The following is a 23,906-nucleotide window of genomic DNA, read 5'->3' as shown; positions in this document are numbered from 1 at the left end:
TGATGTTGTTGCCATTACAGAGACCTGGTTGAGGGAAGGGCAGGATTGGCAGCTAAACGTTCCAGGATTTAGATGTTTCAGCCGGGATAGAGGGAGATGTAAAAGGGGTGGCGGAGTTGCGCTACTGGTTAGGGAGGATATCACAGCTGTACTATGGGAGCACACCTCAGAGGGCAGTGAGGCTATATGGGTAGAGATCAGGAATAAGAAGGGTGCACTCACAATGTTGGGGGTTTACTACAGGCCTCCCAACAGCCAGCGGGAGATAGAGGAGCAGATAGGGGGACAGTTTTTGGAAAAGAGTAAAAACAACAGGGTTGTGGTGATGGGAGACCTCAACTTCCCCAATATTGACTGGGACTCACTTAGTGGCAGGGGCTTAGACGGGGCAGAGTTTGTAAGGAGCATCCAGGAGGGCTTCTTAAAACAATATGTAGACAGTCCAACTAGGGAAGGGGCGGTACTGGACCTGGTATTGGGGAATGAGCCCGGCCAGGTGGTAGAAGTTTCAGTAGGGGAGCATTTCGGGAACAGTGACCACAATTCAGTAAGTTTTAAAGTGTTGGTGGACAAGGATAAGAGTGGTCCTAGGGTGAATGTGCTAAATTGTGGGAAGGCAAATTATAACAATATTAGGCGGGAACTGAAGAACCTAGATTGGGGGCGGGTGTTTGAGGGAATCTATGTGTGGAGCCAGAGGAAATGGGCGAGGTACTAAATGAATACTTTGCATCAGTATTCACCAAAGAGAAGGAATTGGTAGATGTTGAGTCTGGAGAAGGGTGGCTTCAGGTGATGTCCCGGAGAACTGGAGAATAGCCAATATTGTTCCTCTGTTTAAGAAGGGTAGCAAGGATAATCCAGGGAACGACAGGCTGGTGAGCCTTACTTCAGTGGTAGGGAAATTACTGGCGAGAATTCTTCGAGACAGGATCTACTCCCATTTGGAAGCAAATGGACATATTAGTGAGAGGCAGCATGGTTTTATGAAGGGGAGGTCGTGTCTCACTAACTTGATAGAGTTTTTCGAGGTGGTCACAAAGATGATTGATGCAGGTAGGGCAGTGGATGTTGTCTATATGGACTTCAGTAAGGCCTTTGACAAGGTACCTCATGGTAGACTAGTACAAAAGGTGAAGTAACATGGGTTCAGGGGTGAGCTGGCAAGGTGGATACAGAGCTGGCTAGGTCATAGAAGGCAGAGAGTAGCAATGGAAGGATGCTTTTCTAATTGGAGGGCTGTGACCAGTGGTGTTCCGCAGGGATCAGTGCTGGGACCTTTGCTGTTTGTAGTAAATATAAATGATTTGGAGGAAAATGTAACTGGTCTGATTAGTAAGTTTGCAGACAACACAAAGGTTAGTGGAATTGCGGATAGCGATGAGGACTGTCAGAGGATACAGCAGGATTTAGATTGTTTGGAGACTTGGGTGGAGAGATGGCAGGTGGAGTTTAATCCGGACAAATGTGAGGTAATGCATTTTGGAAGGTCTAATGCAGGTAGGGAATATACAGTGAATGGTAGAACCCTCAAGAGTATTGAAAGTCAGAGAGATCTAGGTGTACAGGTCCACAGGTCACTGAAAGGGGCAACACAGGTGGAGAAGGTAATCAAGAAGGCATACGGCATGCTTGCCTTCATTGGCCGGGGCATTGAGCATAAGAATTGGCAAGTCATGTTGCAGCTGTATAGAACCTTAGTTAGGCCACACTTGGAGTATAGTGTTCAATTCTGGTCGCCACACTACCAGAAGGATGTGGAGGCTTTAGAGAAGGTGCAGAAGAGATTTACCAGAATGTTGCCTGGTATGGAGGGCATTAGCTATGAGGAGCGGTTGAATAAACTTGGTTTGTTCTCACTGGAACGACGGAGGTTGAGGGGCGACCTGATAGAGGTCTACAAAATTATGAGGGGCATAGACAGAGTGGATAGTCAGAGGCTTTTCCCCAGGGTAGAGGGGTCAATTACTAGGGGGCATAGGTTTAAGGTGAGAGGGGCAAGGTTTAGAGTAGATGTACGAGGCACGTTTTTTACACAGAGGGTAGTGGGTGCCTGGAACTCGCTACCGGAGGAGGTGGTGGAAGCAGGGACGCTAGTGACATTTAAGGGGCATCTTGACAAAGACATGAATAGGATGGGAATAGAGGGATACGGACCCAGGAAGTGTAGAAGATTGTAGTTTAGTCGGGCAGCATGGTCGGCACGGGCTTGGAGGGCCGAAGGGCCTGGTCCTGTGCTGTACATTTCTTTGTTCTTTGTTCTATTCAAGGCTAAGTGCCAAGTGCTGGAAATGGCATTAGGTAGGTAGGTCGGGTGTTTTTCACATGTCGGTGCAGACTCAATGGCCCGAGGCGCCCATCTGCACTGTGCGATTCTGTGTTCCCAGGATGCACATCAGAGGTGGAGGTGGCCTGCTGCCTTTCCCAACCTGTTGCCTGAGGTGTCCTTGGCAAGCATCTCCAAGGGATGGAGGAGCAATTGAAGTGAGCTCCAGAAGCTTCAATGTCAACTGCCAGTCCTGGAGGCCCACCATTGTCTGCACCATGGTGTTGAACCCCTCAGCCATGGTCCTCAGGGACTGAGCAATGCCTCGAAGTTCAGCAGTCACGCATCTGATGTCTTGCTCCAGGCTTTCCACTGTGGACACCATCCTTGCAGCGTTGGCCTGGGTGTATGCTTAACCAGCAACATCTTCTGTGACAGGAGGCTTTGGGACTCCTTCATTGAGCCTTGCATCGCAGGAGTGTCGCTGATACCCCTTCCTGGTATTCCCAGCTGGACCTTTGCTGCTCCATAGCTGAGGGATGAATGTGTCCAGAGGTACGGCACCTGGCTGGGGCACAGCTCTATCCTGGGATCCAGCAGATCTCCGACTGTCCTATCCCTGGGATGTTCTTGCCTCCACCTGATGTGCATTAGATGCAGTCTGCTGCTCACCAGATAGTGATCCAGAAGCCTGCCTGCTGAGTTCACTCACTGAGGTGTCTCTCTGCGATGGTGTGTGTGTTACCTATAATGCTTCATCCGTGTCCTCCTCCGAGATCTCATCAGAGTTGCTTTCAAGGCAGGAATAACATCGATTTTCTCACCGAAAAGGACACTTAGCCATTTTTTGGGGAAAATTCCACCCTATACTTCTGAGTTCTTATGTACTTAGATTTTGACTGTGTTGTACTTCCTTTATTTTACACTCCTATCAGTGATTGTTTTGACTGCTCAACACAAGAGAACAATGAGATTCTGAGACTGCGGATAACCACACAGTACATCATGGATTTTGCAATGTTTCTCTATGGCATTTTCAAGGTTATCCATGATAACCTTTGTGGCAGAATTTGGAATTATTTGCATGGTTGGAATGCTCTGGGATGGCATCTCATGGTTGGAAATCTGGGATGGCATCTCAATTGTCTGCAGTGGTCTGATTATCTTGACTTGCAATGAATGCAGTCGAGACAGATCTCAACCAAGTCTTGCATTACAAAGAATCTTTATTGTGAACATGTTCCACAATAATAATAGAATTACTTCATCAGTTTGATGGCATTTGCTTCCTTAAGCAACAATCGAGCAGATTGGCAGTGCTTTGTAGGTTTTATTGCTGTCACTGGGAGAGTTTGTGTTAATTCTGTTTCATGGTATTTCTGGGGATAATTCTTTCCGGTCTCTACATACTTGTGGCACCTGAACCTGAACCAGAATCTGAACTCAGAATGTAGTTTATCAAAACACTCAACCATAAACAATCAGAATTCCGCTACACTGCAGCATTCTCTTATGTCATTTGGCTGTACAGTAAAAACCTTTTCCAAAGAATTTACACATATAACTCTGGTTGTGGAAGTAAAATCTCAACTCAGGAATTAAGTTTCTTAAATCATTCAACCTTAAAAACTCACGCTTAAATTTTGACTGTGTGTGGAGTTTGCACATTCTCCCCGTGTCCGCGTAGGTTTCCTCCGTGTGCTCTGCTTTCCAAAGATGTGTAGGTTAGGTGGATTGGCCATTCTAAATTGTCCCTTAGTGTCCATTAATTCAAATATAACCCCAAAGAATACAACACTAAGTAATCCTTAAGCTGTCCTTTTAACATCCATAAGATTGAAAAAAATCTTTAAACAGAAGTAAGTCAGGTTAAAGTCAATACTGAGAGCAGTTATTATTTTTAAAGCACCAAAGGATCGATTTACATTATTTAGATTACAGAGAGAGAGACTCAAACACCTGGCTGTGACTGCAGCTATCCAGCTCTGAAAACGAAACTAAAAAACACCCTGCAGCAAACAGCCGAAAACGAAAGTAAAAAGCTGACAGACAGCCCAGCTCCACCCACATTCTGACATCACTGATAAACACCCATTTTGTAAAGGTACTCTCACATGACACCTCCCCCCAATGAAAAAAAAAACATCAACTTCAAGATGGTTTCATTTTTCATCTTTTCACTATCATTTAAGAAATGCACACAGTAAATATATTTTTTGTTTAAAAAAAACAACACACGCAAACAGGTACAACAGTATAGTCCATTTTTTTGTTTTTCCTCCAACTGGAATCTTTCTCGATTGACAGTCTCTTTGAACAAGAAGGTCTCTGCACGATCCGTCCATTTCTCTTTAAAGTCAGATATTTTAGTTCAATCTGAATACAAAGTCCCTTGTAAGTCTCCAACACAGGAGCATTGGTTATCACAGCTTTCAGGCAGTCAAATGCCTTTTGAAAGTCCGCTGTTCACTGAAAGTTTTGACGTTTCTTCAACAAGTCTATCAGTGGAGCAACCACGCTACAAAAACTTTTCACAAATGTTCGATCAAATCCACTCATGCCAAGAAATCGCATTATGTCCCTCTGTGTTGAGGGTATCGGAAACTCCTCAAGGAAAGTGACTTGGGCTTTTCCAAATTCACTTTTGGCTAGGTTTATCACTAAACCCGCCTCCTGAAGTTGATCAAATAACTTCATCAGATGTTTTAAATGTTCTTTCCATGTCTGGCTGAAAATTACCAGATCGTCGATGTACACTGCACAATTGGGTAATCCTGAAACAACTTTGTTAGTTAACCGTTGAATTGTGGCTGCGGCGTTTTTCATGCCAAATGGCATAACTTTGAATTGGTATATACCATCTGGAGTCACAGAAGCTGAAATCTCCTTCGCACTTTCAGATAAGGGTACCTGCCAGTAACCTTTCAGTAAATCCAGTTTGGAAATAAAAGCTGATTGTCCCACTTTCTCAATGCAATCCTCCAAACATGGGATAGGATAAGAGTCCGTTCTTGTAACTGCATTAACCTTTCTATAGTCCACACACAACCGTTGGGTAGTGTCTGGTTTAGGTACCATCACTCTGGGTGAGCTTCATTGGCTGCAACCCACTTCAATTATGCCATTTTCAAGCATACTCTCAATCCCTTTGTTAACCTGTGCCAATTTTAAAGGGTTAAGTCTATATGGATGCTGTTTGATTGGAACAGCATTTCCCACATCTACAACATGTATAGCCATTTGAGTACTTCCCAATTTATCTCCACAAACTTGCCCATGTGGTATCAATAACTCTTTCAGGTCAGTTCATTTTTCCTCTGGAAGGTAACTCAACAATTTATCCCAATTGTTAAGAACATTCTCCTTTTCCAATTTAATTTGAGGTATGTCAAATTCACAGTCACCTGGATTTGAGTTAGAATCATTAAAACCTCCTCCTTTTTCTCTCCTTTCCTTTCAAAGTACCTTTTAAGCATATTCACATGACACACTCGGTGAGTCTTCCTTCTATCTGGTGGTTTTACCACATAATTCACCACACTTAATTTCCTTTCAATCTGTTAAGCTCCACAAAACCTAGCTTTTAACGGTTCACCTACCACTGGTCACAACATTAAAACTGTATCTCCACTGGCAAAACTACGAACTTTGGATTTCTTGTCCGCGACCTGTTTCATCACATTTTGTGCAACTTTCAAATGTTGTCTAGCCAATTCACCTGCTCTATATAATCGTTCCCTAAAATTTGACATGTAATCCAATAATGTAATTTCCGATTTCTCACTCACCAATTTTTCCGAAATCAATTTAAGTGGTCCTCTTACCTCATGACCAAAAATTGGTTCAAAAGGACTGAATTTGGTTGACTCATTAGGTGCATCCCTAATTGCAAACAGTACAAATGGAATTCCTTTATCCCAATCCTCTGGATAATCTTTACAATAAGTCCTCAACATTGTCTTTAATATCTGATGCCACCTTTCTAACGCTCACTGCAATTCTGGATGGTATGCAGTTGATTTAAATTGTTTTATTCCTAAGCTATCCATAACTTCTTCGAATGACCTCGAGGTAAAATTTGATCCTTTATCCGATTGTATTTCTGTGGGTAGTCCATATCTAGTAAAGAATTTAAGTAACTCCTCCACAATCTTTTTAGCTGTAATATTACGTACTGGAATGGCCTCTGGAAACCTAGTAGACACATCCATTATTGTCAAAAGATATTGATTCCCATTTTTTGTTTTAGGAAGCGGTCCTACGCAATCAATTAGGACCCTTGTAAAAGGTTCCTCAAATGCTGGAATGGTTATTCAGGGTGCTGGTTTTATCACTGTTTGAGGTTTCCCTATCACTAGACATGTGTGACATGATTGACAAAATTTAACGACATCTTTATATAGTCCAGGCCAATAAAAATGTTTCTGGATTTTAGCTTGAGTTTTCCTTATTCCCAAAGGACCTCCCACTGATACCTCATGTGCAACTCGCAACACCTCCTTTCTATACCCTACCGGCAATACTACTTGATGAACTTCTGCCCACTTTTCATCCGTAAAGGTCTCCATTTTCTCATCAAGGCATCACTTTTACGGTAATAACACTCTGGTATACACGCATATTCCTCTTCCGTCTATGCTTTCTGATACATCCGGTTTATTTCTACATTCTTCTGTTGTAACTCTGCCAATTTTCCTGAACTAAAAATATCCGCCTCATCCTCCACCTGTTCTTGTTCTTTTTCAACCATCTGATCAAAAATCGTTTCTGACAATTGCACTTCAACTTCATCTTCACTCTTTGATTTCTCCTCTTGTGTTAACCTGTGACTTTGCGACCTTATTACTCCACAATCCGTAAAAATCCCAGGATATTCGTCCTTCAACACTTTAGTTGTCTGATTTTCCACTGGCTTATCAACCACAGTAGGCATCACTCCCACCTGCAATCCAGCTATATCGTTACCCAAGATAAACTGTATTCCTGGACAAGATAGTTTCTCTATTACTCCTACTACCACTTCACCACTCTTCACTGGACTTTCTAACCTTACCTTATATAATGGAACACTACTCCTCTCATCCCAAATTCCACATATTACCACCTTTTCTGGCAACATTCTTCCCAAACTACATAACTCCTCATCTCTTACCATTAAAGATTGACCAGCGCCGTATCTCTTAAAATTGTGACTTCTTTACGTGCTCCTCATGATACACATGCGTAAACTTTACCCACACAAGCAAATTCTTTGAAGAGATCTGGCACCTTCTTATCAATCACCTCTTCATCACGCTGTACAATCTTTTGCACCTCCTTCACTTCACTTGGGCTTTCCTTTACCACTTTAACAAACCCCACTGTCTTATCCTGTTTTACCACATTAGCCTTCCCAGTGCTTTTCTTCAACCACCAACACTGTGACTTTACATGGCCTAGTTTATTACAGTGAAAATATTTGAAACTTTTCATGTTTCTTCCACCCTCCTAGATTTCTGTTTTAATCTGAGGTATACCCTCCTTATTATCTCCCATCAGATCACCTTTACCTTTACCACTTGAGTATTTCTCATGTCCCCAGTTTCTATCCCTCACCGGCTGAAACTGATGTTGGAAACCAAGCTTTGATTTGTGAACTAATTCATAATCATCTGCCATTTCTGCTGCTAATCTCACAGTTTTAACCCTCTGCCCTTCCGCATGAGTTCTCGCTACATCAGGAATTGAATTCTTAAATTCCTCCAAATGTATAATTTCTCTGAGAGCTTCATACGTTTGGTCTATTTTCAAAGCCCTTATCCACCTATCAAAATTACTCTGTTTGAGCCTTTCAAACTCCATGTATGTTTGACCAAATTCTTTCCTTAAATTTCTAAACCTTTGTCTGTAGGCTTCAGGCACTAGTTCATATGCACCTAAGATGGATTTTTTCACCTCCTTATACGTCCCAAATACCTCCTCCGGTAGTGATGCAAACACTTCACTCGCCCTACCTACCAGATTTGTTTGAATCAGTAATACCCACATGTCCTGTGGCTATTTCATTTGTTTAGCTACCTTCTCAAATGAAATGAAAAAGGCTTCTATCTCCTTCTCGTAAAACCTTGGCAATGCTTGGACATATTTAAATAGATTCCCACCAAGCCTTCGACTATGACGCTCTTTCTCACTATCCTCATCACTATCCTCCAACTGTACGTTTCCCTTTACGTCTCCCAATTTTAACTGACTGTTATGTTTCATAGCCATTATCTGAAGTTCAAACTCTCTCTCTTTTTCCCTTTCCTCTCTCTCTCTTTCCTTTTCCTCTCTATCTCTTTCTTTGTTTCTTTCTTCTCTCTCCTTTTCTTTTTCCCTGATCTGTATCTCCCTTTCGCTTTCTTTTTCTCTCATTGCATATTCCAGCTGCTTTAATTCTTTTTCATGTTCAAGTTGCTTAATCTGCAACTAGATCTTTGCCATTTCCAATGTGTCAAACTGTATCTCAGGCAACTTTAAATGCTTAGCCTCCGCCATAATTACCTCATTTTTTCGCATTTTGTCAAGGATTGTTAACTGCAATATTTTTGCCAAATATAACAGTCCACTTTTAGCCTCTGTCTGTAAGGTACTGCGTGTGACCGTCTCCACCCCCAAAAACTTCAGAGCCTCTGAAAGAGCCATTGTCCACAACACACTCCCTACTTAAACTAAAATACCACACATGAAAAGCAACCACAATATGCTCATCCCTCACTGTCTTTAAATTCACTAAGCCAATCCAATAGATAGACTTTTATCCTGGACGAGCCCCCAATTTGTTATGGGAAAGGCCCACTCTACAGGTGTGGTACAGCAGAAATGGAAAAGTATTTTTTAAAGCAAAACAATGTTTATTCTATGAACTCAAGTTAACCTTTTTAAAACATACAGTGAGCGTCTTAGCAACCATTAATTCAAATATAACCCCCAAAGAATACAACACTAAGTAATCATTAAGCTGTCCTTTTAACATCCATGATATTGAAAAAAAAGAAGGCAAGTCACTGAGCAGCATGGTGATGCAGTGGTTAGCACTGCTGCCCCACGTCGCTGAGGACCCAGGTTCGATCCCGGCCAAGCTTCACTGACCATGTGGAGGTGGATTGGCCACACTAAATTGTCCCTTATTTGGAAAAAAAGAATTGGGTACCTTAAATTTGAAAAAAAAAGAAGGCAAGTCACCAGCATCTTCTGAAGGATGACCCGGGATGGGCAGAAATGCTGGTCTGACTAGCGATGCCCACATCCTGTAAATTAATTTTTAAAAATGTTCTGATAAACCAAATCGCCATCTACATCTAAACCCATTTGCTCCTCAATGCTAAAATTCATCCTGTTATCGCTGCTTCTCTCGACACATAGGTGTTACCTGACCAGCAGAGGAACGCCAGCATTTTTCAGCATTTCATTGCAGACACCTACTTGAAGAAGAGTCATTTTCAGGGTTACGAAGAGAAAGGTTGGGGTTAAATTCAATTCAAAGCTTTATTTATTTACAAAGCAACTTCCATTTTTAGGGCCAAGGACAGAATTGAGGCAAGTTTTCCAATCAATCATTCCAAGCGAAATACAAAAAGTAGTAAAAAGAACAGAATAGGAAATGTACCAATCACCAAATTAGGGTCTGTATGTTATCAAGTCTCAAAGTTTAACAGTCATTCGAATTTGTTTGTTGTGGAAATGAAATATGTCATTGAACTGTTCTTAAATCTTGTTGTTCTACACCGGCACGGTAGCACAATGGTTAGCACTGTTGCTTCACAGCGCCAGGGGCCCCGGTTCGATTCCCGGCCTGAGTCACTGTCTGTGCGGAGTCGGCACGTTCACCCCGTGTCTGCGTGGGTTTCCTCCGGGTGCTCCGGTTTCCTCCCACAGTCCAAAGAAGTGCAGGTTAGGTGGATTGGCCATGATAAATTGCCCTTAGTATCCAAAAAGGTGAGGTGGGCTTACTGGGATATAGGGCTAGGGCGGAGGTCTGGGATTAAGTGGGGTGCTCTATCCAAATTCCCATGCAGACTCGTTGGGCCGAATGGCCTCCTTCTGCACTGTAAATTCTATGGTTCTATGGTAGTTGTTTTGATTTCTGTAGCACGTAGCTGCCGTGATATCTATCTGCAAGGAACAAATGGAGAAGTTTGGAGATTGACAGCGATCTCACGAATGAATGGCAAAGCTGATCATGTCTGTTTTAGTTTTTCCAGACTGCAATCGTATAAGGTGTCTGAATAACTATCGTAATTAGGGCCAAGTATGACTTTGCAAGTTGTTTTCTGAACATTTCCAAATGGCTTTGTGTCATCACCCTCTTGGAGGTTCCCATGACCTCGGCAGAATAGGAGCATCCCCGTTAAAGTGGGAGAGGCTTCCTCTTGACAAGGGACTGGTATAAAAACCCCAGTCCGATGTGGGCCAGGGTGGGAGAACTCTTCGGGGAGTGGAGTGGAGATTGTGTGTATGTCTAAATCTTTTGAACACTCTCCGTTAATACGGTAATAAAAGATGTAACCATGGTTACTTTCGAATGGCCCTTTCAAAGAATTGGAATGACGGATCAAGTGGCCTCCCTCTATCCTGTAAGATTGTACGGGAATCCTTGTGTTCTGTAAGATCCTATGATCCTATCTCATTGCTGTTAAAGTTCAAGAGCTGTCAGAGCCAATAATTGCTCTCGTCACTCTGCTTTTGTAAGCAAAACAGCAGCCAATACCGCGGTGTACAACAAGTTCCACAAACAACAAGGAGGTGAATGGCCAGATATCCAAAAGCAATAGGGACATTCCACTCCAGGGGTTAAACATTTATCTGATAAATGTCCCATTTTATATTTAAAAACCAATGTTCTTTGTGCAACTTAAAGTACTTTGCCTTGACTTAGTAACCCTGAACTCGAACAACACCCACACTTAAATTTAACAGGTTGGGCTCAGGGCCAAGCCTTTGAATCGTCCCCATCAGAGAGTTCACAAGGCTGATCTAGTGGCACAACTCATTGATAAACTACCCATTTTGCAAGTCTTGTATTGCAACATTTTATTTTTAAAAACTCGCAAATCTTCCAAGATACAGCATAGGATGGATTGGAGGTTCACTTCATTGGAAAATAATGTGAAATAGTGGAAAGATTAGCAGCTGATTAATAGCCTGACAACAATATTCTTTCCATATATTTTCACTCCTATTGAAAGAGTGGCTGGAGTGATATGGGCTTCTTTAATCATATGCTAAGGAGGAGGAGTGACCAATCAGACATCTTCTTCTGGACATTAACCCAGAATTTAGGGGCAGCTCGGTGGCGCAAGTGGTTAGCACAGTTGCCTCACGGCGCCGAGGTCCCAGGTTCGATCCCAGCTCTGGGTCACTGTCCGAGTGGAGTTTGCACATTCTCCCCGTGTTTGCGTGGGTTTCGCCCCCACAACCCAAAAGATGTGGATTGGCCAGGCTAATTGGAAAAAAGGAATTGGATACTCTAAATTTAAAAAAAAAACAGAATTTAGTGGCGGGATTCATCTAATTGGGAATAAAGTCCCATATCGAGCGAGTTTAGCCGAGTGTTTCCCAGTGCTCGCAGCGCCGAGAAACACAATTGGTTAGATCGGGGGCTTCAGCGGGAAACGCACGGCGGAAGCCGCACAACACCCCGTTTTATTCACTGAGGAGCTCCGCTTGCTGGATCTCCTCAGTGTAGCTAGAGACAGGATGCCATTTTTAAATGGGCATGCACCTGAGGGCCTCCAATCGCCTGGGAGACCCTCACCAGTGCCGTTCCATCTAGTCCCCGTTTGTGGAATCCAGTACTGAATGGCGCTCGGCAGAGGTCTCCGAGGCGAAGGGGATAGATTCCAACGCTTTGGATAACAATGGGAAGCTGTACATTAAAGTGAGACTAGCTGTGGGGACCCTCAGCTGTGGGTGGAGGACCCTCCACAGGGATGGGCCACCAAGGTAGGTTGGTGGGAAGGCGTAGGGGTGCAATCGGGAGGCAACCGCACGCTGCACCACCATGCCAACCCCTGGATCGTGTGTATCCATTCCAGGGGCAATCCTTGTCTCGGCCCGCCTGCCCCACCGAACACCCATAACCCCCACTAACTGCCGAGGCCTCTGGTCATGCGGTATCATGGAGGAGGAGGACACCCGCTCCCGATGGCCGTCAAGCTGACTGCAGCACTGAACGTTTATGCCTCAGGATCCTTCCAGGGCACGAGCGGGGCCCTAGATGGCCACACCCCACAGGTGTATCCGACAGGTCACGGATGCCCTGTTTGCCTGGGCGGAAGGCTACATCAACTTTGACGTTGGACCAAGCCCAGCAAGATGTCCTGCAGCATGTTTCACCGCCATCATCAGGATGCCCCAGATGCAGTGGTAATAGATGGTACGCATGTTGCCCTGCGCTCACCGGGTCATCTGGGAATGCCCTACGTTAACCAAAAGGGGTTCCACTCCATCAACATACAGCTCGGGTGCAACTACCAGATGAAGATAATAATAATAATCGTTATTGTCACAAGTAGGCTTACATTAACTCTGCAATGAAGTTACTGTGAAAATCCCCTAGTCGCCACATTCCTGCACCTGTTCGGGTACACGGAGGGAGAATTCAGAACATCCAAATTACCTAACAGCAAGTCTTTCGGGACTTGTGGGAGGAAACTGGAGCACTCGGAAGAAACCCATGCAGACACAGGGAGAACGTGCAGACTCCACACAGACAGTGAAAGCACGTGTGTGCACGCTTCCCAGGCGAGCGCCTACGACAGCTACATCCTGGGGCAGTCAGACATCTCTGGCCTGTTCGAGGACCACCCCAGGATGGGCGGCTGGCTCTTGGAGGATAAGGGGTACCCGCTTAGGACCTGACTAATGACGCCAGTACAGAGGCCGTTGACCGAAGCGGAGACCCGGTACTACGAGGCCCATGTCATTGAGCGGTGCATCCGACTCCTCAAGATGAGTTTCCGATGCCTCGACCGCTCCGTGGTTCACTCCTGCACAGCCCCTGGAGGGTTGCCCGCTGCTGTGGCCTCCACAACCTCGCACAGCAGCGGGGCGATAAGGTGGAGGTTGATAATGAGGAACATGTGGCCACCGGGGAGAAGGAGAAGGAGAAGGAGGAGGATGGTGAGGTGGTGCCAGACCAGCAGGGGCTGGAGGACGAGCCTCGGGAGGAACCGGATGACCAACCGGAGGCTAAAGAGCAGGTGGCAGCGGTGAGGGTCAGGGATGCCCTCATACTCGCCCAATTCACTTAGGATGTGGCCTGGTCTGTCATCACTACCTTACCCATCCCCCACCCCCATTTCCCACCCTCCCAGGATATGTATTACATCACTCCAGGATGCTGGGACTGTTTCGGCACCGTCAGCGGGTCACTGTCGAGGGCAGGAGGGTGATGATAACCCACAGAGAGCCGGTGCTCCTCAATCTATGGCACAGTCTGACCACTGCCTGTCTGCTGAAGTGCCCGCTCATACCCATCACCTGCCCGTGGTGTGCCTGGAGAGATGGGTCAATGGTTCGGACGTTGGCCCGCAGATGACAGAGGCATCATACTGGTTGTGCATAAGGGTGTTTGTAGTGTTCTACAATCCCCCACTCTCCCAATGGTGCTGCCTCCCCCCCTCCCCCGGTACCCTCAGTAATCCTCAATGAACTTTCCTAACTCTACTGCTACGTCTGGATATGTCCCCAGGATGCACATCTGAGGTGGAGGCAGCCAGCTGCTTAGCACGTCCCATGGCCTTCAATGCCCCTGGCGGGCGCCCTCTGTGGGCTGTGGTGCCGGAGGACCTCGGCGCACTTGTCGGCGGCACATGGACAGCAGTGCCACCCTGTCCTGTGTGCTGACTGTGAGACGCAGCCTTATCAGTGGGGTGGAACTCTGGGAGCTGGTGGCCACCGTCGCCACTTCATGGGATGATTTTGGGTTGCCACCCAGCTCCCCCTCCTCCCGTTCCGGGGGTTCACCATGGGATGGAGAAGCAGCTGGTTTGAGCACCGGCTGCCGCTGCATCATCTGGCTCTGCCAGCCCTGACAGCTTCCCATGGTCCGCACCATTGTGTCGAAGCCCTCGGCGATGCTCCTCAGTGATTGGGAAATGCTCTGCTGCGCCTCGCCAATGCCCACCTGCGACTGGGACAAGCTCCGCAGCGCCTCGGCCATTTCTTTCTGAGAGTGGGACATGAAGGGTCCACAGAACCTCATCAGGGTCAGCCTAGTACTGGGTAACATCGCCCAGCGAGGAGGACATTCTGCTGAAACCCTCAGCCATGGCCATCACCGACTGCACGACGCCTTGGGCGCCTGCACTAATGGTTGCCACGTCATGTACCAGGCTTTCCACTGTCGTCGCCACCTTCGTAATGTTGGCCTCGGTGCTATGCATTGCTGGCAACATCTCCTGTGCCCATAGCCTCTGGGAGTCCTCTAATCAACCAGGGATCTTCTGGAGTGTTGTTGACATCTCCCTCTGAATGTCTACCCCCTATCATCTCCATCAGCTCTGGGAATACCTATTCCATAGGCTCAGCATAGACTCTTTTGAAGAATTCAGTGAGCTGGTGAAAGACAGAGAATTCTTAGACCACAATCTCATTGAATATATTTGCAAACACTTATGGGTTTACTTTTCACCTCCCTTGTTTAGGAGATGTGAGGTTACTTGTAGTGTTCCAGACATTGCACTGTCTGTGTGGAGTCTGCACGTTGTCCCCGTGTATGCGTGGGTTTCCTCCGGGTGCTCCGGTTTCCTCCCTCAGTCCAAAGATGTGCGGGTTAGGTGGATTGGCCATTATAAATTGCCCTTAGTGTCCAAAAAAGGTTAAGTGGGGGTTACTGGGTTACGGGGATAGGGTAGAGACGTGGGCTTGAGTGGGGTGCTCTTTGTAAGGGCCGGTGCACACTTGATGGTGCGAATGGCCTTTCTGAACTGTAAATTCTATGTAAATTGCCACGTTTAGTGAACTAAGCGCTGCCAATCTAAGGTCAGCCTGCCTCAAGAACTCACTGATTAAACTCATTGAACATTGCGGGAACTCTCTGAATTCTTTTTCCAAGCCTTCTGTTCATCTGCCTTACGCTAAAATACTGTAAAACATATGATTCCGTAGTGTAGGAATTTGGCTTGCAGTTAAGTCTAAAGTCCTTAACCTGCCCTCTATTACAAAAGACTGCAACCTGGAACAATTTAAGTCTGCCTCCTGCCATGGGCAGGGTGTGGCATAATGAACCAATTTAAAGTATTTTACATGGAGTTTGAGTCTTAATTCTGTCCGGATTCTAAAAAGACACAGTTAGATTTAATCATTCTTAAGGGACCCTATAAACTTTGATCCAATTGAATAATCATAGCTTCCTGTATCCCGATAGTTACCATCACATATACCCGGTGAAATAGAATATATTTTACACCAATGTGTCAAATGTGGCCTTTTATGTTGCATAATGTAAATGGATTGACCTGTTCTGCTCTGCCCAGCCTTCAATTCTTTGGATCTACATTCCCTTGGTGAAGGACAGAACACGATAATGTAACACATATTGATCAAGTCATCAAGCACTACCAACTGCATAGTGATCAGGCACAGGAACCCCACTGAGATTCCCCACCCCCGGGTGGAGAAGAGTGGTTGAAGTTCATCCCAATGTAAGGCTGTTTTTGCGTCGTTAACTCATCACAGATCAATGATCAAAGCTGACTTTGTATGGCAGGAGCACAGCTCTGACATATCCTCCGCTTTTCAGCTTGAGAAACGCATGATTTCAGCACATGGGCTTTGCTATATAAAGATATTTATCACTCCCTGATTTCCTTTATTTAGTGTGTCTCATGGTAACCAGGGGTCACTTTTACAAAGTTAGGACAGCCCATAACAGCTGAGGGACGGCTGCACTGCATCACAAATCAGAAAAGCTCCGGCACGATCGTTCTTTTTTGCTAAAATGAATTGATTCCAAATACAAAATCCCTTGAAAGTCTGACTTTCTTAGTGTTTATGTTCAGATGGAAAGGTGAAAAGCAGCCCAGGTGTCCCTGCCATTAAACTCTGGCTGCCATTCTTATTTTTATATAGTTATAGTGATAAAGATGCCAAAATATTTATTTAGTTGCATCAATGAACTTTGTATCTTGTCGAAACGTGCTGTTGTACCACTTTTTCTCCACAAGTTTTGAACAGGTACAGACACAGATTATCTTGAATCTATAAAGAGATTGCCAACCACATTCCAGCGAGAAAGGGCAGACAGGCTTCAACAGGGAATTATTTAAGCAGCAGGCTGAAGAATGGGGCAGGATTTATTTTAGTGGGGTTGAAATCAAACACATCTAAGAAAACATCTGGGTGGAATATCTTGGGAATTGGTTAAGAAACAGCAGATAGATAGCAGGAATAAAGTGGATGTTTGCTGATTTGACAGAGAGACAGGCTGTCGGTAATTAAAATAAAGGCGTCAAAGTCCCAGATGACCTTTGGCTGCTTTCCCCTTTGAGGAGGAGAGCTGACTGGCGGTGATTTAACCTGAGGATCACAACACCTCAGGTGAGGGGCAAGGTTGAGAAAGTGGACCCTTCATGAATAACCTCAGCTGGTACGGGAGTTGAACCTATGCTGTTGGCCTTAGCCTGCATCATGAACCTGCTGTCCAGCCAACTGAGCTAGACCAGCCCCGTTTCATTCTAACTAATGGAATGAAAGCCCAACTTGGGTGCCATTTTGAGCCATGGCTGTATTTCCGGCACATTCTGTGCTCCCCCTCCTCACCTCTCAGCGGTGCATCAGAGAAGCCAGGCATTTCATGCACCAGTAACGGGGAGACAAGGATGAACGGCTGTAGCCCCATGAGTGATTAGACCTGTGGAGGGGTTCCTCCTCCACTCTGATGTCCCACCCAGCTTTGGGAGTCTTCAGTACATTTGGCTGGTGAGGCTTACTCTATGTTGAGGTACCCTTGTGGTCCCTGACCTACGTCAGCTGAGCCCACCTTTCCTGGTGGGACAGCTAAGGCTCCAGAGTGGCTGGGTTCTTGTCGTATCAGGAACCCGCCTGCCGTCTTTCATATGATAGCAAAAACTCAATTGACCAATTAAGGCCGCCTTCTGGAGATTGCATCACGGGTCTTGCTGCCAGCAAGTGTGAACTTGGGGCTCCCATTTTTTCCTGACATTGGAGTTCCGAAGCCCACAGGAAAGCCTAGCCCAATAAGTTTGATGAGAGGAATGGTGTTGTCATCCACTTTGGTTCAAGAAAGACAAATTGGAATATTTACTTTATGGCTAAAGATGAGTGGTGGGGGGGGTTAGTTTACATTGCAGTATTATGCAAATGCACGCTGATTTTTCCTTATTCTTTCACAGTATTCGAGCATCACCGGCAAAGGCCGGCATTTCTTACCCATCCCTATTTGCTGTTAAACTGAGTGGCTTGCTGGGCCATTTCAGTGGGCAGTTAGGAGTCAACCGCATTAAACTGAGTCTGGAGTCGCATGTAGGCCAGACCAGGTAAGGACAGAAGATTTCCTTCCCTAAAGGGCATTAGTGAACCAGATGTTTTTTGTTGTTGCGACAATTGATGATAGTTTCAAGGTCATCATCACTGAAGCTATCTTTTAGTTCCAGATTTTAATTTAATTTAAATTCCCCAGCTGTTGTGGTGGATTTATGTGCTATTGCAATAATGATGAGCAGCCCTGCCACATCTTGCCATCTCCACATTGTAAAATCCCGAAACACCAAGGGGTGGGTCTCAGTTTACAAAATGATGGCTTGAACGAGGTTTTCGTTCAAACTGTTGCCTGATGTATAAAGATGTACCAACACCTTTAGATCAACACTGTTAAGTGTCAACCCAAAAAATAAAATTGAAATATAACTGAACTATAATAATTGCTGATGCTATGATACATCAGAGCAATCGTGAAGAATACAGTGTGATTTATGTTTGAATTTTAATTAGGGTCACTGCTATGTGGGAGAGAGGGGACCCCTGTACTCCCCAATCATACGCTGCACTGAACAAAGACAGTGACAGGAGGGTCCATGGGCCCAGCAGCACGGTGCTGCCATGAAGACCAGCTCGGCATGGAGATGGAGGACAGGATCCGGTCTGTCTCTGTAGAGTGGTGTACAGCGCATCATGAAGAGCACTATGGCAGAAAGACTTTGTTGCAATCTCTGGTGGACTGAGAACCGCATTGTGCATGGCACTATTTGGCAATTGGGTTTGATGCCGACACGATTTTCCACTGGTATGACACAGGATTGGAAGGCCTGATGGGACGCTGGTTGGCAGCCATTATAATGAGCATTCATGAGATGACAATGGTGTTTGCATCACCTGCCAGCGAGAAGATCAACACACGATTGTGAGAATTGCAATGTGATTTTACACTGGCGGGTTTCTGAATTTCTGGCTCTCGTCAGATTCTCTGCTCTCGCCTGCAACCAAATCCACTGTGGGAGGATCGGGAGAATTCTGTACTCAGTGTGGTGCATTGGTTATAGGTGAGCAATTGTTTTTTTAATATAAATTTAGAGTACCCAATTAAGGGCCAATTTTAGCGTGGCCAATTCACCTACCCTACACATCTTGTTGGGTTTTGGGGTTGAGAGCCAGGCAGGCACAGGGAGAATGTGCAAACCTCACATGGACAGTGACCCGGGGCCGGGATCAAACCCCAGTCCTCAGTGCTGTGAGGCAGCAGTGCTAACCACTGTGCCTCCGTGATGCCCTTTGATGATTGAACACCTAGTGAAGGAGGCCATTCTACCCATCGAGTTCTGCACCGAGCCTCTGAAAGAACACCCCACCCAGGCCCAATCCCCTACCCTATCCCCGTAAACCCACCAAGGGGGAAATTTGCATAGCCTAACCTGCACATCTTTGGACTGTGGGAGGAAATGGAGCACCCGGAGGAAACCCACCCAGCGCGGGGAGAATGTGCAGACTCCACACAGACCTTTACCCAAGGTTGGAATCAAACCTGGGTCTCTGGCGCTGTGAGGCAGTAGTATTAACCATGCTGCCCAAAAATGAAAATATCTAATCTGTTGAATAGTATTGGTACACAAACAATGTATCACTTGCCAAGTGATAAATAGAAATTAGCTGAAGCTAATTTAAATTCAATTAAAATCTGGAACTGGAAGCTGGTTTTAGATATCAAGGTCTTTACATTGTATGTAATTTGATGGCCAAAAGGTCTGCTGCAAAGAAACATTCTCTGACAGATCCAGAAACTCCCTCTCACTACACCTCCATAATTGCATAACAAGACCCAGAGGCAGTTTTCACAGACATTACACTGCAGAAGCAAGCCATTCGGCCCATCGAGTGTGCACCGGTCCTTAGAAAGAGCACCCTACTTAAGCCGACACCTCCAGTAACCCCACCTAACCGTTTTGGACACTAAGGGCAATTTAACATAGCCAATCCACCTGACCTGCACATCTCTGGTCTGTGGGAGGAAACCGGAGCACCCGGAGGAAACCCACGCAGACACGGGGGGAACGAGCAGACTCCGCACAGACAGTGACCCAAGCCGGGAATCGAACCTGGGACCCTGGAGCTGTGAAGCAACAGTGCTGACCACTAAGCCATGGAACTCAGCGTCCTGAGACTGACATGACAGCCTTGTGAATGTTTCAGGTGCCAGTGGTTGAAGTCTCAATCGTACATTACAGTTGGTTAATATTTCTAGTTTGTCGGTTTTAGGCTCAAGAGCACAGAAAAGGCCATTCGGCCCATTGAGTGTGTGCCAGACACAAACAACCCTATCTATTCTAAACCCATTTCCTAGCACTTGCCCATAGCCTTGGGATCACAAGTGCACATCTAAATACTTTTCAAATGTTATGAGGGTCTCTGCCTCCACCACCCTTTCAGGTAGGTTCCAAACTCCCACCTCCCTCTGAGTAAAAATGTTTTTCCTCACATCCCCGCTATATTTCTTGCTCCTTACTTTAGATACAGGCCAGGATTCCACCAACCTCCCCCCAGGTCAGTGTGTTTTACGCCATGGGGGCATCTCCCTTTTAGCTGCTGATGGGATCTTCTGGTCCCGGTATTTTGTTTGGCCTACCCGCCCACTGTAGGGGGTTGCCTAGGTCCCACTGCAGGAAGGGCTGGAAAATCCCACTCAATTTCAAAGCAGTGAGACTGCATCGGACCTTGTCCAAAGTACTCTCCTGTATGTGATTTGATTGGCTAGTGCATGCTGAGATATATAGAGAGAGAGAGACAGACAGAGAAATAAACTTGTAGATGTTGGGCCACAGATTAGACACAAAATAGCCAATGAGAATGCCCTTTTTTTCTTGTTTTACTGCTCAACAGCTAGGGGATACTACAAGTACTTTTCAGTCCATCTGCTTCATCCTGACATTTAATAAATGGCGCTCATTTCAGTCACTTTTGAGGAATGAAAGTCTGTATGAGACTCGGGTGAATGAGGTTTGGCAGAATTCAAACGCTTCACGTCCCAAATCGATCTATCTGAACTGTGAATTCAGATAGAATAATTAGAATACATACAAAACAATCAGGATATCTTAGTGAAGGCAAGAATAATTGAAGGCAAGAATAATAATAAGAACTATTAATAATAATATTAATAATAATAATTGAAGGCAAGAATGATAATAAGAACTGTGAGTTCAGATAGAATACATACAAAACAATCAGGATATCTTAGTGAAGGCAAGCGCCATCGTTCTTCTTGCACAAAACTGATGAATGTTGACTTTGGGAACTTCCACAATTGTACATTTTCATTTGCTGCCTGCGTACATTGATGTTGATACCATTAACAATAGCAGTGACACAATCTATTCACAATTTCTCTTTGTAATAAGCACTCTAACTCCTCCCATGCCAGAAGTTTTTAGGCACAATGGAATGGGAGGAGTTATTTCTCAAGATCGAGCTTCAGTGTGTGAAATAGCTGTCCAAATTCAGTCAATCTACCGTCTTTTCACGCATTTCATAATTAGTTCCTGTACTACTGTTCCATTCTCAGGATCCACTGCCACTTGCCTGCAGGAAGTGTGCCAGTTTTTACAATGCCACCTAAGAAAATATAATTTCATCCAAGCTATGCTGGCACACCCATCATGGTATTCTTCCTCTGCTCCAACATAAATTTAAGTGAGAGTGAAGTATATTCCACCACATTCTTGTTTTGTTCTTTGCAGTGGTCAAAAGGCCTATTTACCCTTGATAAAAATGAATTAACACTTAATTTTCAGTACATTGCATCATTTTGAACAGGGTCCAACTTCGATTTCTCGTCTCGAGTTAGCTGATTGGTCATCAGTTTTCCCCTCAGTGACTCGTGACCGGGGAGTTATTACGGGTTCTCTCCACCTCCACCCCCCCTCCCTTATCTGATCACTTTGCTGGAAACCGCAAGTGTGGAGTGAGGATAGGATGGCTTTGGTGGTGATGTTTTCCACCGTCAAATAATAATAATAATAATAGCTTATTGTCACAAGTAGGCTTCAATGAAGTTACTGTGAAAAGCCCCTAGTCGCCACCTGTTCAGGGTGGCTGGTACGGAATTGAACCCGCGCTGCTGGTCTTGTTCTGCATTACAAGCCAGCTATTTAGCCCACTGTGCTAAACCAGTCCCTAGCTTTCCACTCGTGGGAATGGTACTGAACAGCTAGTTTAAAGCAATCTGGGCTGAAAGCAAGTAGCTGTAACAGTGCACACGAAGTGGCCAAGATTGCCGTTAAAAGGTTGAAGCATTTACAATCATCCTCAGTGAAATATGTTGAGCTCTGGGTTTGATAGGCAACAATAGTCACACCACACAAGTGCCAGACAATGAGCAACTTCAGCAGAGTCCAAACCAATCCACCTATTGACATTCAGTGGCATCACCATTAGTCCCCTACTGTCAGCATCCTGGCTGAAATTCTCCACCATACTCTGGCAGCGGGATTCCCAGGTCCTGCAGACAGTGTACCCTCGCTCGTGGGTTTCCTGGCAGCGTGGGGTGGCTTCAATGGGAATTTCCTCTCGACAGCGGCAGGAGCAGAGAATCCCACCACCAGAGAACAGCGCGCCACCTCCCGCCATCGGGAAACCCAGCTGGGAGGCCGGAGAATCCCACCACCAGCGAACAGCGCGCCCCCTCCTGCCACCAGGCTGGAGAATCCCGCCGCCAGGAACAGCGCGCCCCCTCCTGCCACCAGGAAACCCGGCTGGGAGGCTGGAGAATCCCACCACCAGCGAACAGCGCACCACCTCCCGCCATCGGGAAACCCAGCTGGGAGGCCGGAGAATCCCACCACCAGCGAACAGCGCGCCCCCTCCTGCCACCAGGAAACCCGGCTGGGAGGCTGGAGAATCCCACCACCAGCGAACAGCGCGCCACCTCCTGCCACCAGGAAACCCGGCTGGGAGGCCGGAGAATCCCACCACCAGCGAACAGCGCGCCACCCCCTGCCACCAGGAAACCCGGCTGGGAGGCTGGAGAATCCCACCACCAGCGAACAGCGCGCCACCTCCTGCCACCGGGAAACCCGGCTGGGAGGCTGGAGAATCCCACCGCCAGCGAACAGCACGCCCCCTCCTGCCACCAGGCTGGAGAATCCCACCACCAGCGAACAGCGCGCCACCTCCTGCCACCGGGAAACCCGGCTGGGAGGCTGGAGAATCCCACCACCAGCGAACAGCGCGCCCCCTCCTGCCACCAGGAAACCCGGCTGGGAGGCTGGAGAATCCCACCACCAGCAAACAGCGCGCCACCCCCTGCCACCAGGAAACCTGGGCTGGGAGGCCGGAGAATCCCACCACCAGCGAACAGCACGCCACATCCTGCCACCAGGAAACCTGGGCTGGGAGGCCGGAGAATCCCGCCGCCAGGAACGACGCGCCACATCCTGCCACCGGGAAACCCGGGCTGGGAGGCCGGAGAATCCCGCCACCAGGAACAGCACGCCACATCCTGCCACCGGGAAACCCGGGCTGGGAGGCCGGAGAATCCCGCCGCCAGGAACGGCACGCCACATCCTGCCACCGGGAAACCTGGGCTGGGAGGCTGGAGAATCCCACCACCAGGATATTGTTATAAAGGGGGCGATATAACTGCAAGCTGGTATTGGTTACGAGCAACTCAACTGGACTGGCCACGTTAAGATGTCACAGCTGCTGCAAAGGCCAGGTTTTCGGAGGCATTTTAGCTCACTACTCTGACTCACCCACCCTTTCCCAAGTCAGGAAGATGTCCAGGAATACTCTCCATTTATCAAGATGGGGCCAGATAAGGGCAGCACGGTGGCAAAGTGGGTTAGCACTGTTGCCTCACGGCACCGAGGTTCCAGGTTCGATCCCGGCTCTGGGTCACTGCCCGTGTGGAGTTTGCACATTCTCCCAGTGTTTGCGTGGGTTTCGCCCCCACAACCCAAAGATGTGTAGGGTAGGTGGATTGGCCACGCTAAATTGTCCCTTAATTGGAAAAAGTGAATTGGGTTCTCTAATTTAGAAAAAAAGATGGGGCCAGATACATCTCAACAAGCGCAGCCTGCTGGGTCAACACTTCACCACCAGCCTATCGGGACTGCAGTTTTTATTATCTACACTGTAGCACTTGCCATGGCTTCTGAGGCAACATATC

Source organism: Scyliorhinus torazame, chromosome 8, assembly GCF_047496885.1.
Source record: "Scyliorhinus torazame isolate Kashiwa2021f chromosome 8, sScyTor2.1, whole genome shotgun sequence".
In the NCBI taxonomy this organism is placed as follows: domain Eukaryota; kingdom Metazoa; phylum Chordata; class Chondrichthyes; order Carcharhiniformes; family Scyliorhinidae; genus Scyliorhinus; species Scyliorhinus torazame.
This window is presented reverse-complemented; position numbering follows the sequence as displayed.